This window comes from Tenrec ecaudatus, chromosome 3 (genome assembly GCF_050624435.1).
Source record: "Tenrec ecaudatus isolate mTenEca1 chromosome 3, mTenEca1.hap1, whole genome shotgun sequence".
NCBI lineage: Eukaryota > Metazoa > Chordata > Mammalia > Afrosoricida > Tenrecidae > Tenrec > Tenrec ecaudatus.
Window position 1 is genome coordinate 91,638,578 of NC_134532.1, and position 13,307 is coordinate 91,651,884.

Here is a 13,307-nt window from a genome sequence, read left to right on the forward strand (position 1 = left end):
CAGTTTTTTGTCTTTACTCCATCACTTAGCCTTCTTAATTTCCTAAATTGATGCCTAATACTAATGGATTTAGTGGCTGTATTGTGATGAATTTGTTGATAAATTAAAACTAAATCCAGGTTCCTTTCTTTCCGTTGATCTTTCACTCTTACTTGTAGAGGAATCAAGATATGAATCAGGTTATTTTTGATTAATTTACTTTCATATAATGAGAAGTGGCTCTTTTCTGGTTAAAGAGACAATATCCACATTTATCCATACTTTTGAATATTGTATGCTCATTTATCTGGGTGCTTGCATTTTCCCCTGTGTGTTCTATGATGACTATTGACCTGACATCTTCCCGAGACAAGGCCTTGCCTTGCTAAGATTGTGAAGGGCTGCAACTATGGTCTTTTGAGCAGACCTAGTGGAAGTAAACACTATTTTATTAGTTGGAAGTATGCCCATTTTCAAATTTGTTTAAAAGGAAAAGGAAATTTTTTCCTTACTGCTTATTCTCTTTCTAAACATCTTGTAAAGGACTCTTTTTCATCTTTTATTGCAGGACATTATGAGGATGGCAGAAATTAGACATTCCCGAGCATTTGAAAATCTAGTGTTTTGAAAGGTATATTACGTTTTCCACTGGAACTTAATGTAATGAGAACTGTTTTACAGACACTCTAAACTATAAAAACACAAACATGTTTCGTGTGTGGCATTTTTTTCTCCCAGTGGAGCATTAGTCGCTGGGTGGATTGATTTCTCCATGGCTCTGACATTCCTGCCTCCAAGCTGGCCACCTCCCAGCTCTCCTAGACACACATTTCTCCTAAGTGGTTTTTGCTTCTAGCTTTGTTCACTTCAACCTGTCTTTCTTACTTCCCTTTTCTAAGTACTGCACTTCTTTGTTAGAAATTGCTTTTAAATTTTACATGGTCTTGAATACATTTATTTTTTCCTGTGGTCTAAAATATGTATATAAGTGTCATCAAAGCCAGCATCATCAAATTAATTCTTATTCATAATGATCTTAAAGGGCAGAGTAGAACTGCCACACAGTGCTCCCAAGGCTGTAAACTTTCTAGAAGCACAATGCCATGTCTTTCTTTCACGGAGCAGCCTGTGGGTTAAAATACCAAGTTTAGGTTGCTGCCTGTTTGAACTACTGGGTGCTCACAGATGCGTCCTTGCGTTCTGCAGACGACCAGATCTGAGTGTCTGTCATTACATCCCTCATTCACTTTCTATTTTTTGTTATTCAAATCCTTATTCAATTTGCCCATTTGGGAAATTATTAAGCAACTCAAATCCCAGGCAGAAAATATATAACAGATAATGTGAGAATCTCTCATGCTATGTCTTTCTCCCCAAGTCAGCCAGGTATTTGTACTTATAGGTGAATGTTATAAACTACAATCCTCAGAATGGATCATATGCCAACAGGAAACAAGCAAAAATCTGCACAACTGGACCCAAAGCAGTATCTTGATAAATGGAAAAAAGGTTTAGGTTGTCAAGTATTTAATTTTACTTTAGTCCACAACTTTTGTGAAAGAAACAATCAGGAAATCAAACAAAGTATTATTGGGGAAAATATGCTGCAAATAATCTTTTTAAACTTTCCAAAAGTGAAGCTGTCACTTTGAGGTCAAGGTGCACCTGGACCAAGCTATGACATTTTAAGTCACCTCGTACACATGTGAAAGCTGGATATTTAATAAAGAAAGGTGAAGGAAAAATCATGCCTTTGAAAGATGGTGTTGTTTATGAATATGAATTATTCTCTGGATTTTCAGAAAAATGAACAAATCTGAATTGAAAGAAGTATACCAGACTGCTTCTTAGACTCAAGGATAGTGAAACTTTATCTTATATACTTTGGCCATGTTGTCAGGAGAGACTATTCCCTGGAGATGGACATCACACTTGGTAAGGTAAAGCAACAACAATAAGACACACACTCAACTCACTGCCACCAAGCCCATGATGACTCATAGTGAGCCGATAGGACAGGGTAAAACTGCCCGTGTGAGTTTCTGAAACTCGAACTCTTTGTGGGAATAGAGAGCCTGTAAAAGTAGAGGGTAGTTAAAAAGAGAAGGCCCTGAACAACATGGACTGACACAGTGGCTGAGACACAGGAAAGACTGTGAGGAAGACACAGTGGCCTAAACACAGGAATGACCGTGAGGAAGACACGGGAGTAGACAGGATATTATTCAGTTTTATAATGTCACAGTGAGTTGAAACCAACTCGAGGGCACTTGAGTTTACTAAATTAAAAAAAAAAATTGAACCCGTTCTTGTAATAGAAGGCAACTCTAAGTCACAGGCCAGTCCTCAGCCTATATATCCTTACCTTATCTTTGTGTAAACATGTGGTATAAATCTTGTACTATTCTATTAATTTACATGTTAAACAAGATAAGTGCATGCTAATAAAGTACCTTATTTACAACAAAGGGACATAATGTCTTTGACCCCTGGTTGTTCTTGGTATTTTTCTATGTAATTAAGGTGTCTTTATTATCTAAAACTATTGTACAATGTTTGAAAATTATATAAATGTGTGAGGGCTGGCAAGGTTACACAAATCCCAGGTCAGTTAAGCCCAGGAATAAGAACCCATCTGTGTGTTGTACTGTGGTGGTTTTCTGTTGTGATATGGTGGAAGTTACGTAACTAGTATTTAAAATTCCAAAAAGGGTCACCCATAATTGACAGGTTTCATTTAAGTTTGATTGAAAAGTTGATGGAGAAGTTCAATATTAGCAGTCAAAATGAGTCTAGGGACTGACTATGGAACAGTCCATCAATTGCTTATCTATCAGTTCAACTTGAAGTTGAATAAAATTAGAACATGTCCACAAAAACACAAATACAACCTTGATCACATCCCACGTGAGTTTTGAGAAGATGATCGACACATTGAACACTAATTTAAAAAAAATCCTGAAAAGGTATCAAGAACATTATACACGAAGAAAGCAAATGGCCAAAGAATATATCAAAATGGATATCAGATAAGACTCTGAGGCTTACCCTTGAATACAGAGTAACTAAAGCAACTGGAATGAATTATGAAGCAAAAGCTGAATAATAAAGGGCAAAGTGCAGTCTGATACGTCAGAGTAAAATATTATGATGAAATGTTCAAAGCCTTAGTGTTGGAGAGTGAGAAGGACAGAATACACCACATCTCTAGCTGAAAGAAAGAAGAAAAAATCAGGACTTCTAGTTTCATTGTTGAAGATTTCTATGAGCAAATAGTATATCCTGTATCCTTTTGGTTTAGGAAGCATCAAAAGATTATGGGAGGAATACTCACCGTCACAGCACCAAAAAAGGACTAGTTACCATCCAGGCTATTCGAGAAGTAGCATATGATCAGGACCCAGTGATTCTGAAGCAAGAAATCCAGGCTGCGCTGAAAGCATTATCGAAACTCAGGACTCAAGGAACAGAGGAGATGCCAATTGAAATGCTTCAACCAACTGATTTAATACAGGAAGTGGTCACTTCATTATGGGCAGCAATCTGAAAGACATCCCGCTGGCCATCTGACTGAAGATATCCTCACCTCTGCCCATTCTAGAGCGTGATCCGACCGAATGGGAACAGTATCACAGCATTATTAATATCACACAGGAGCAAATTTTGTAGAAGGTAATTTAAAACTTAAGATCAATGAGGAACTTTCAGAAATAAAAACTCAAGGGGCAGTTGTTCTATCAAGACAATGGGGAGCTGTGTTGTTTCAAATCAGGAAAGGTGTGTGTCAGAGTCAGACTTTCACCATAGCTACCCAGTGTAGAGGGGGGAAAATTAATTTGAGAAGCTGGCTTGTATGAATAAGAATGCAGGGTTAGAATTGGAGAAAAACTTATTAACTATCTACAATATAGTTACAAAAATGGCACAATTTTGTGTTCTGAAGGAAAAAGGCTTAAAACACTAAGGAAGGTCAATATATCACACCTTAATATAAATAAAACAATAACCCTCAAAACTGAAATAATGAACATCATGGTAAATTGAAAAAAAGTTTTAAAATGTCAAGGAATTCTCAAAATATTTTTGGTAGTGACTGAGCTGAAAGTTTGCTAAGCCAAGATGTTCACTTAAAATTATAAATGCTGAACCATGTGAGATATAATCTTTAGTAGTTACTATATTAGCGGTAATTCTATGATTTTTCCCCACAAATTTCTGAAGTTCATCTAACAAATATTCAGTGCCATTGAGTTGATTCCAATTCACAGTGACTATTGAAGACAGAGTAGAACTGCCCCTGTGGGTTTCTAAGGAGGTACATGTTTGAGAAGGAAACACATCATCTTTCTCCCATAGAGCAGCTGGTGGTTCAGAACATCTGAACTTGCAATTAGCAGCACATTGTGTAACCCACTACACCACAGGGCTCCTGTGAAATACTGCTACAACTTTTTCATTTGTCCAGCTTGAAGGATTTTCTTCTCCTGGTTCATCTTTGTGTTCTTCCCAACTATCTTTAAGATCACTTTATCCATTTAAAAACTGATGCAAAATTTAGTGACTTAGGAAGTTGTTCACTTGAACTTTTTACATAAATTTGACATCTCTCCAATCATATTTTTCTAAACAAGGGTGCAATGATTTCATAAAACTACCCTCCCCCATATTTGTCCACTTATTCTGTACAATTTCTTCCTTTTTTCTTCCTCTTCTTAGCTATTATTTATTGTTACATATATTTTCAAGACCTTAAAATTGCTTACAGTCATTCTTTGATTGCTCTCTTATTTATACATAATTGGGTTGAGCTGATTGGTGAGTACGCTTATTGCATGTATTCTTTGTTATACCCTTCGGCTTTGGAGGTTTTGTTTGTAGAACTAATTTCATGTCCTCAGTTTCTGTGTTCATCTAACTGTCTGTAAACAATGTGTTTATGTTTTCATCCATCCCTCTGGGTTTCCCAGTTCTGAACTGGCAACTCTGAGTTGCATTTGGAGATATAGAAAGTCACACTATGGATTCAGCCTTGGGTTGCTAAGCATAAGATTAGAAGTTAAGCCTCATTAGCTGCTTCATGAAAGAAAGAAGAGGCTGTCTCCCCCCAGAAAGGGGTCTTAGAAAACTTCTACATGGCCACTACAGTCAGAATGGCTAATGGCAGTGTGTTCAGGTATTGGTTTAATCACCTTGCAAGATTAATTCTTGGTCTACTGTTTGATTGCTTGCATGTCTGTTTCTATCTACAAACTCAGATATTGGGTTTCATATGATTAACCTCATTACTGACCTAAGCTCCTTTTCTTTGTAGATAAATCTACCTGAAATTCACTGCTCTAGCAAAAAATTAGTAATAATTTTCAAAAAAATTACCCAAGTACTTTCTAGTGAATTAGAAACTAACTTTTTGAGAAACAACAGGTAGTCAGGTTTCATTGACACCAGAGAAAGAAAATGAGCATGTAGATCTATTTTCCCATCCTATAGACTCTGGGCCTCCACTCATGTAGTCCCTCAATGCAATAACACTTTGTTCTATTAAACTGGAATTCCATGATGCTCACCTTCTCATCATGATTGCTGAAGACAGATGGGTACATAAGCAAATGTGGTAAAGAAAGCTGATAGTGCCCAGCTATCAAGAGATATAGCACCTGGGATCTTAAAGGCTTGAAGGTAAACAAACAGCCATCTATCACAGAAGCAACAAAACCCACATGGAGGAAGCACACTGGCTTGTATGATCACAAAGTGTCAAAGGGATCAGTTATCAGGCATCAAAGAACAAAAAATCATGTCATTGAGAATGAGGGGGAGTGCAGATTGGGGGCCCGAAGCTCATCTGTAGGCAACTGGACACCCCCTTACAGAAGGGTCGTGGGAGGAGTTGAGGCAGTCAGGGTTCAGTGTAGCAATGGTGAAACATACAACTTTCCTCTAATTTGAAATGCTTCCTCCCCTCCTACTATCGTAATCCTAATTCTGCCTTACTAATCTGGCTAGACCAGAGGATGTACACTGGCACAGATAGGAACTTGAAACACAGGGAATCCAGGACAGATGATCCCCTGAGGACTAGTGGTTAGAGTGGCAATACCAGGATGGTGGAGGGAAGGTGGAATAGAAAGGACTAACCAATTGCAAGGATCTACATATAACTCCCTCCCTAGGGGATGGACAACAGAAAAGTGGGTGAAAGGAGATATTGGACATTGTAAGACATGACAAAATAATGATAATTTATAAATTATCAAGGGTTCATGAGGGAGGGGGGACCAGGAAGGAGGGGGGGGGATGAGGAGCTGATACCAAGGGCTCAGAAGGAAAGCAAATGTTTTGAGAATTACGATGACAACGAATGTCCAAATGTGCTTTACACAATTGATGTATGTATGGATTGTGATAAGAGTTGTAAGAGCTCCAAGAAAATGATTTTAAAAAAAGAAAGAAAGAAAATGCTTACTCAGCTTATATGTTACACAGGGTTCTCTAGAGAAACAAAACCAGGACACTAATGATTATATATATATCACACATGAAATAATCAGTTAATTAATCTACAAAGAGGAGTACAAATGGCTCAGTGCAACTCACTTCTGCGAGACAACTAATCCCTTGGAAATCCTTCAAGGCTTCAGGGCCACCATGTTGTCCTCTGTAGAGCAATTCAGGCTATCCCAGCAGAGGCAGCAAGCAGCAAGGCAGGTCACCAACAGTCAGCCAGATCTGTCTGGCTAACAGCCCCCAGCTCAAGCAATGTATACTCCAGTAGCGTGGCTAAGCACGTCTTGAAGGAACCTCAAATTACAGCAACACAGTCCATGAGTTAGGTGTCCCACATGTAGTGTAGCTTGCAAATTGTGGCAGAGAATAAGTTAAGGCAGCCCCACACTGGTCTGATCATCAGGGCAAGAGACAAGAAAGACAAGGCTCACTGGGCCATTTATCTCTCTGCCCTTCAATTAATCCCCCATGTGTTCATTGGCCAGGTTGGCACTATAAACCTACCGATCACAGCTTATTTTAGCAGAAGATAGATTAAAGTGTAACTCATGTGTTACACACAGTCATCCTGTAAAAAAAATCTGCCTCCTCTTTCAGACTTTGGAACACTGGATATCTTACCAGCTATAACCCCAAGTCCAACAATGGAGATTTGGGATCACTTGGCATTTCAACAAGTGTTACGCAGCTTCAACTGTTAAAAGCATAACCCTAACAACCCTGAGACCGGGCACGTAAGGGTGCTGAAAATGTCAGTTTCCCTTGCTGTCAGTGAATAAAACTTCCCTGTCATCTCAGTGTGATGGTGTGTCTTCGAGCTGCATCAGCACAAGCTCACATTCATGTAACGGACCTAGTTGTTGGTTTCTAACGTCAAACCTGTTCTTTGAGATGTGTGTGATCATCCTTTTGATCCTCAATGTCCTCTCAAAACTCCCAGCTCAATCTTCCTGCTTCTGAAGACCAGCTGATAATTGTCTTATCTTAATTTAGAATCCTGTGCTTTTCAGTTAATAGTCTACAGTTAATGGTTCTATTTGTCATTGAGATTATCTCCCTCCACAGTTCTCTCTCTCTCTCTCCCTCCTTTCTTCCTTTATATTTAATATTTTATGTATCATTGACATTTATTTGTCATTAGGTACATATATTAAGCTAACTGGGAATTTCCATTGGTATCTAAACATACTTAATATTATAAAAACAGCTATTAAAAATATCGCTTTCACATCTTCATTTTTAAGAGCAGAGGGAGTCTCTAGGTACTCACATACTTGCTTACGACATTAGAAATCCACAGCTGATTTCTAGCCAGTCTTGTTTCCATTCTACTGTGCAATAATAAGCAGTTGTTAATATTTAAATTGTTTCATCTATGGTTTCTAAATTAAACTGTCTTCCAAAAGTCATTGCTAATTTAAAATTGAATTATTTTTATGGGAAATCATCTGAAAATATAGAATTAGATGCTGATGATATTAAATAGGTGCATTCTTTCATGGTACTAAAGTCCTATAAAATTATTCTTTACTAGTGTGGAATTAATTATTTACTCTGGAACTGCAATTTGAGTTTTCCCAGTGTATATTGCAACCTCTAAGCTTTGCATTATTAACATGCACATAATTAAGTATTAATGTATGACATTGTATAAAGTAAAGCATGTGCTATAACTTTAAGGCTATCACGGTATGGATAATGCCTACCCAAGTAAAAGTAGACTGAACAGAATGGAACCACTGCTCAATTGTGACTTTACTAAAATTATTGATTGTGCATGAAAATAAACTATTAAAGGAGGAAAATGGGCTTCCTGTACTTTTTGTGAATTCATTTTTTCTCACTGTCCTGCGCTCATTTAGTTGGTTTTTTTTAAGTGCAATTAGCTCTCAAATGCATACTTGAAGATACTCAAGGGCCCAGCATTGTGGCAAGATGAAGCAAGACTAAGAGAAGAAAAGCGGAAGAGTAGTCTTGCATTGCTCAGGGGGTTGTGCCTGCTTTGTACTGGGCTGTTTGTGCTACTCACCCATGGGTCAGTGCTTTTTCTCTAAGATTCTATGAAGATGGTTAGTTACGCCATCGTTTGTTGACTTCTAATCTGAGACCCATTATTTTGGTAATAATTGCTTACATTGAGTTTAGAACACTCAGCAGGAATACCAAACGAAAGGATTATTATAAGTCAGGAGGTGCAGAAAGTTTAAGAAACATTAAAATGACTTTTGCTCTGAACCTTCAAAAAGAACTTTTAAAATTCTTCCCCTTCCTTTTGTTTCTCTCCATTTTAACTATTTATTTGTGTACTTTCACTGTAGAAGAGATGATGTCACATATCAGTACTATATTTTAATATATATGTGAATTATCATAATGGGTTATAGACTTGAGACAGTTGACCATGGTCTAACAAAGGGAACTAGGTTAATGCAGATGTACATATTAGTAGCATCCATTATGAAATTGCACCAATAAATCAAAGAGTAAATAGATTAATTTGAGTCCCAGAACCACACATTATAATATTAATTACCAATATCTTAAAATGTACTTTATTTTCAGGTATTAAGTGACAACAACATTTTATTTTGAGGTAGGTGAATAAAGAAAATTTTAGTTAAATTTTATATATTTATATAATAAAACAAGAAATTTTCTTTAAAATTGAATGCTGTAGGTGGAACAAAGTTATTCTAAAAAATATAAGATCTGTTATCTAATACACACAGACCAAAAGTAAAAAGCAAGACAAATAAGTTTCATTTTTTTATTAGCAACAGCCTATAAGCCAAACTTATAAAACCTACTTCCACTGAGCCAATTCTGATGCTGAGCAACCTGATAGGCGGCGTAGAACTTCTCCTCGGGTCTCCAAAGGTGTACCTCTCTGCAGGAGCACACAGTCTCATCTTTCTCTAATAGGCAGCTGCTGGTTTCAAACTGCTGGCCTGGTAGCTAACAGTCCAGCAGTTTGAAAGGGCTCCTTATATGCACATGAGGCAGACTGAAAATCTATCATAAAATTTCATTTAGAAAATTCAATGATAAATATTCTTTTATGTTTCAGAAACATTTTTAAAATCACAACTTTTCTTGACTTAACCTCGTCTATGTACCCTGTGTACCAGTATGTTTTCAAACGCAGATTTATATCTATAAAACATTTGTGTTATGTTTATCAAATGATTTGACTAATTTTTGTATTATGGCTGTTAATAATTTTACATGTAGTTATACTTTAAGGATGCAATTGACTTAGCCTGGCTCTTATAGACCCCATCTAGGAATGAATAAACCTATTAATAAGTACATGATCCAAGACATGAATAAGGATAAGCAGAATTGCTTATAAGGAAGGGGCTAACTTTATAACAGACCACCAATTACTCATATATTGTTCAGATTGAAGGGAAGACACATTTTGAAAGTCTGCAGGACACAGCATACAATTTTGAATATGTCCCACCTGAATTTTGAGAAGAACTAAAGAAAGGATTTAAAATATTAATCACTGGTGACAGGAGACCTGACAACCCATGGGAGGACATCAAGAGCATCACACATGAAGAAAGCAAACGGTCGCTAAAAAGATGAAACAAATAAAACACCAAGGTGGGTGTCGGTTGAGGCATTGAAGCATGATCATCGTGGTAGAGTAGCTCTTCTAGTGGAAGAAATGATGAAGTTAACAAGTTAAACAGAAATTTTCAAAGAACAGCTAGCTGAAGACACTGTAAAATGTTATAATGAAATGTGCAAAGACTTACAGTTAGAAAATAAGAAAGAACACACACAGCATATTTTAATCTGCAAGAACTAAAAAAGAAAATTCAAGCTTCCAGTTGCAATACCAAAAGATTATATAGGTAAAATATTGAACAGTGTAGGAAGCAGCAGAAGCAGATGAAAATAATATGGAGCTAATGTATCAAAAGAATGAGTCAACATTAAACAATTTCAAGAGGTAGTATATGAAAATGAACTGATGGTATTGGAAGAAAAAGGCCAAGTTACATTGACATGATTAGTCAAAACTAAGACTCCCGGTACTGATGGAATATCAATTGAAATGTGTCAGCAAGCTGATAAAGCACTGGAAGCACTCACTCACTTATGACTACTTGGTCAACTGACTGGAAAAAAATCTGTATTTTTACCCATTCCTAAAAGGGCATCCAACAGAATTTACATATTATAGAATGATGTCATTGAAATCACTTGCAAGTAAAATTTTGCTGAAGATCATTCAATCATAGTTGCAGCATTACATTGACAGAGAGGTTCTAGGGGTTCAGAAAAGATTTGGAAGAAGACAAGGGATATAGAACAAGAAATACCATTGCTGATATTAGATGGATCTTGGTTGAAAGCAGAAAGAATGAGAAATATGTTTACTTGTGCTTTATTAAATGTACTGGACTCTGTGGACGATAACGAACTGTGAAGGTCCTTGAGAAGACTGAGAGTTCCAGATCATTTATTTGTGCTCATGCTTGATCCACCTGGAACTGGATTGAGAGGAAGTTGTTTGAACAAAACAGAGACCACTACCTGGTGTGAAATCAGAAAAGGTATGCATCAGGGTTGTATCCTCTCATCATAATTATTTCATTGTATCTGCTGAGAAAAATATCAGGGAAGTAACATCATAAGTCACATTGTTATAAAAGGAGAAAACATTGAAGTTGTCCAGGATTTCATCTTGACTGGAGCCACAAACAATATTCACAAAAGTCAATAGATCAAATGACACATTGCATTGAGGAAATCAGTTGTACAAGACCTCCTTAGAGTATTGAAAAGTAAGATTACTTTCAGGTGTGCTGACCCAAGCCATATTTTCAATTATTTCATATGCATGAGAAAGTTGCACATTGAATAAAGAATAACAAAGAATCAATGTGTTTGAATTACAGTGATGGCAAAGAATATTTAAAGCACTATGGACTGCCAAACGGATCTGTCTTTGAAGGACTAAATGTTCCTTAATGGCAAGGATGGTGAGACTTCACCCATGTACTTCGGGCAATTTATAAGGAGAGACCAGTCCTTGAAGAAGGACATCGTGGAGAGACAGTGAGGAAAACAAAGGCCCTCAATGGGATGGATTGGCACAATGGCTACAACATCGGGTTCAAGGATGGTAACAATTGGGAAGATAGTGCAGTAAATGGCGGTACTTTGTACCTATGGACAGCGACAATTATGATTTCCTATGGAAAAAAATAACCAACTGGAATAAAATAATGTACACATTACAAGTTGGAGAAGAGACTACAGAGCTAGAGTAATTAAGAGCTATTGAACTTATACAGGGGAGAAATAAACTTGTCTTGTATTAAGATGGTATCAATAGAGATGGAGAAAGAAAATGAAGGTCAGGAAAAAGTGGAGGCATTACGCTTATGAAGAAGGATGCCTTCACCATGGAAACAGGAAAGATGGCATAGGACACAGATTTAAGGTCACAGGTGGATAATAAGCATCACATATACCATATATATATCACATCTATATTTTCTATTAAAGAAAAACTATTAACCTTTCCCTGAGTCAAACTTGACCAAAGCCATTGTTTCTTTCAAAAATATTTTTAAAAGAGAGAAGAATATACTTATATGGTCTCTGTGAACATGGAAATTGGGTTGTGGTGCTCTTTCATTTACTAATAATTTCTTAAAATTACTTTTAAATTTCAAATTGGGGAAAACATTTTATTTCTACAACTGTCTGTTTTCTCAGAGTTATTGGCAAAGTTCTCCTAAAAAGTGCTATGTTTCTGCTTTGCTTTCTAGTCATTGAGCATAAGCTGTCTCTGTCTACCAGTTAATGATGAGACTCTCAAGAATATTGAAGAGGCCACTATGTATACAGAAAACTTCTAAGAGGATGGAACCTTTTACAGAAGTCCCAAATAAATCATTTGGAGTCTACAGACTGAACAAAGAAATCCATCAAAATCACTTGAATATATTTTGTGAAATATATGTGTAGGCTCTGTTTACATCTTCAAAATTAGGAATTTCATTTGTGTTTTGAGAGCTAAAATAGGTTAGCCTTTTTCACATCTGATAAGATATGAAAATAGTGATAATAATTTATAAATTATCAAGGGTTCATGAGGGAAGTAGGGTGGGAGAGGAAGGGAATAAAATGAGGAGTCAATACCAAGGGCTGGAGTAAAAAGAAAATGTTTTGAAAAGGATGATGTCAACATATGTACAAATGTGCTTGATGCAATGGATGTGTGGATTATTAAGAGCCCCAATAAAATGATTTTTTTAAAACCACTAGAAATAGACACATTAAAATGGGGTGTAGGCTTGGAGTATAGACTATTTTGTCCAAAAAATTGAGATAATATGAAATTAAATATGAACCTATAGTTTTTTCAGGAGGAATATCAGTATCGGAGAAGCTTTGCTATGATCATGATGGGTCGTCAAGTCAGAGTTAGGCACAACTTAGTCTTCAAAGTGACATCTTGACTTTTTAACAGTTTTAAGAGACTTGCAGTAACTTGCCCAGTGAAATATGTCCTTTGATTTATTGACTGCCCTTTCCCTGGGTATTGATTGTAGACCCAAGTAAAATGGAAGGCTTGCAGTCTTTTCTGCTAATCTTGATGGTGCTATTGGTTCAGTTGTGAGGGTTTGTGTTTCTCTTAAGTTTGATGTCGGGTTTAGACTGAAGGCTGTGGTCCCTTGGGCTTCACCTGTACGTGTTTAAAGTCCTCTTTCCCTTGAGGCTGCAACATTGCATTCTCACGATATCAAAGTCTGACGTACATCGGTACATGATGCAACCCTGACACAGCTTTGGTT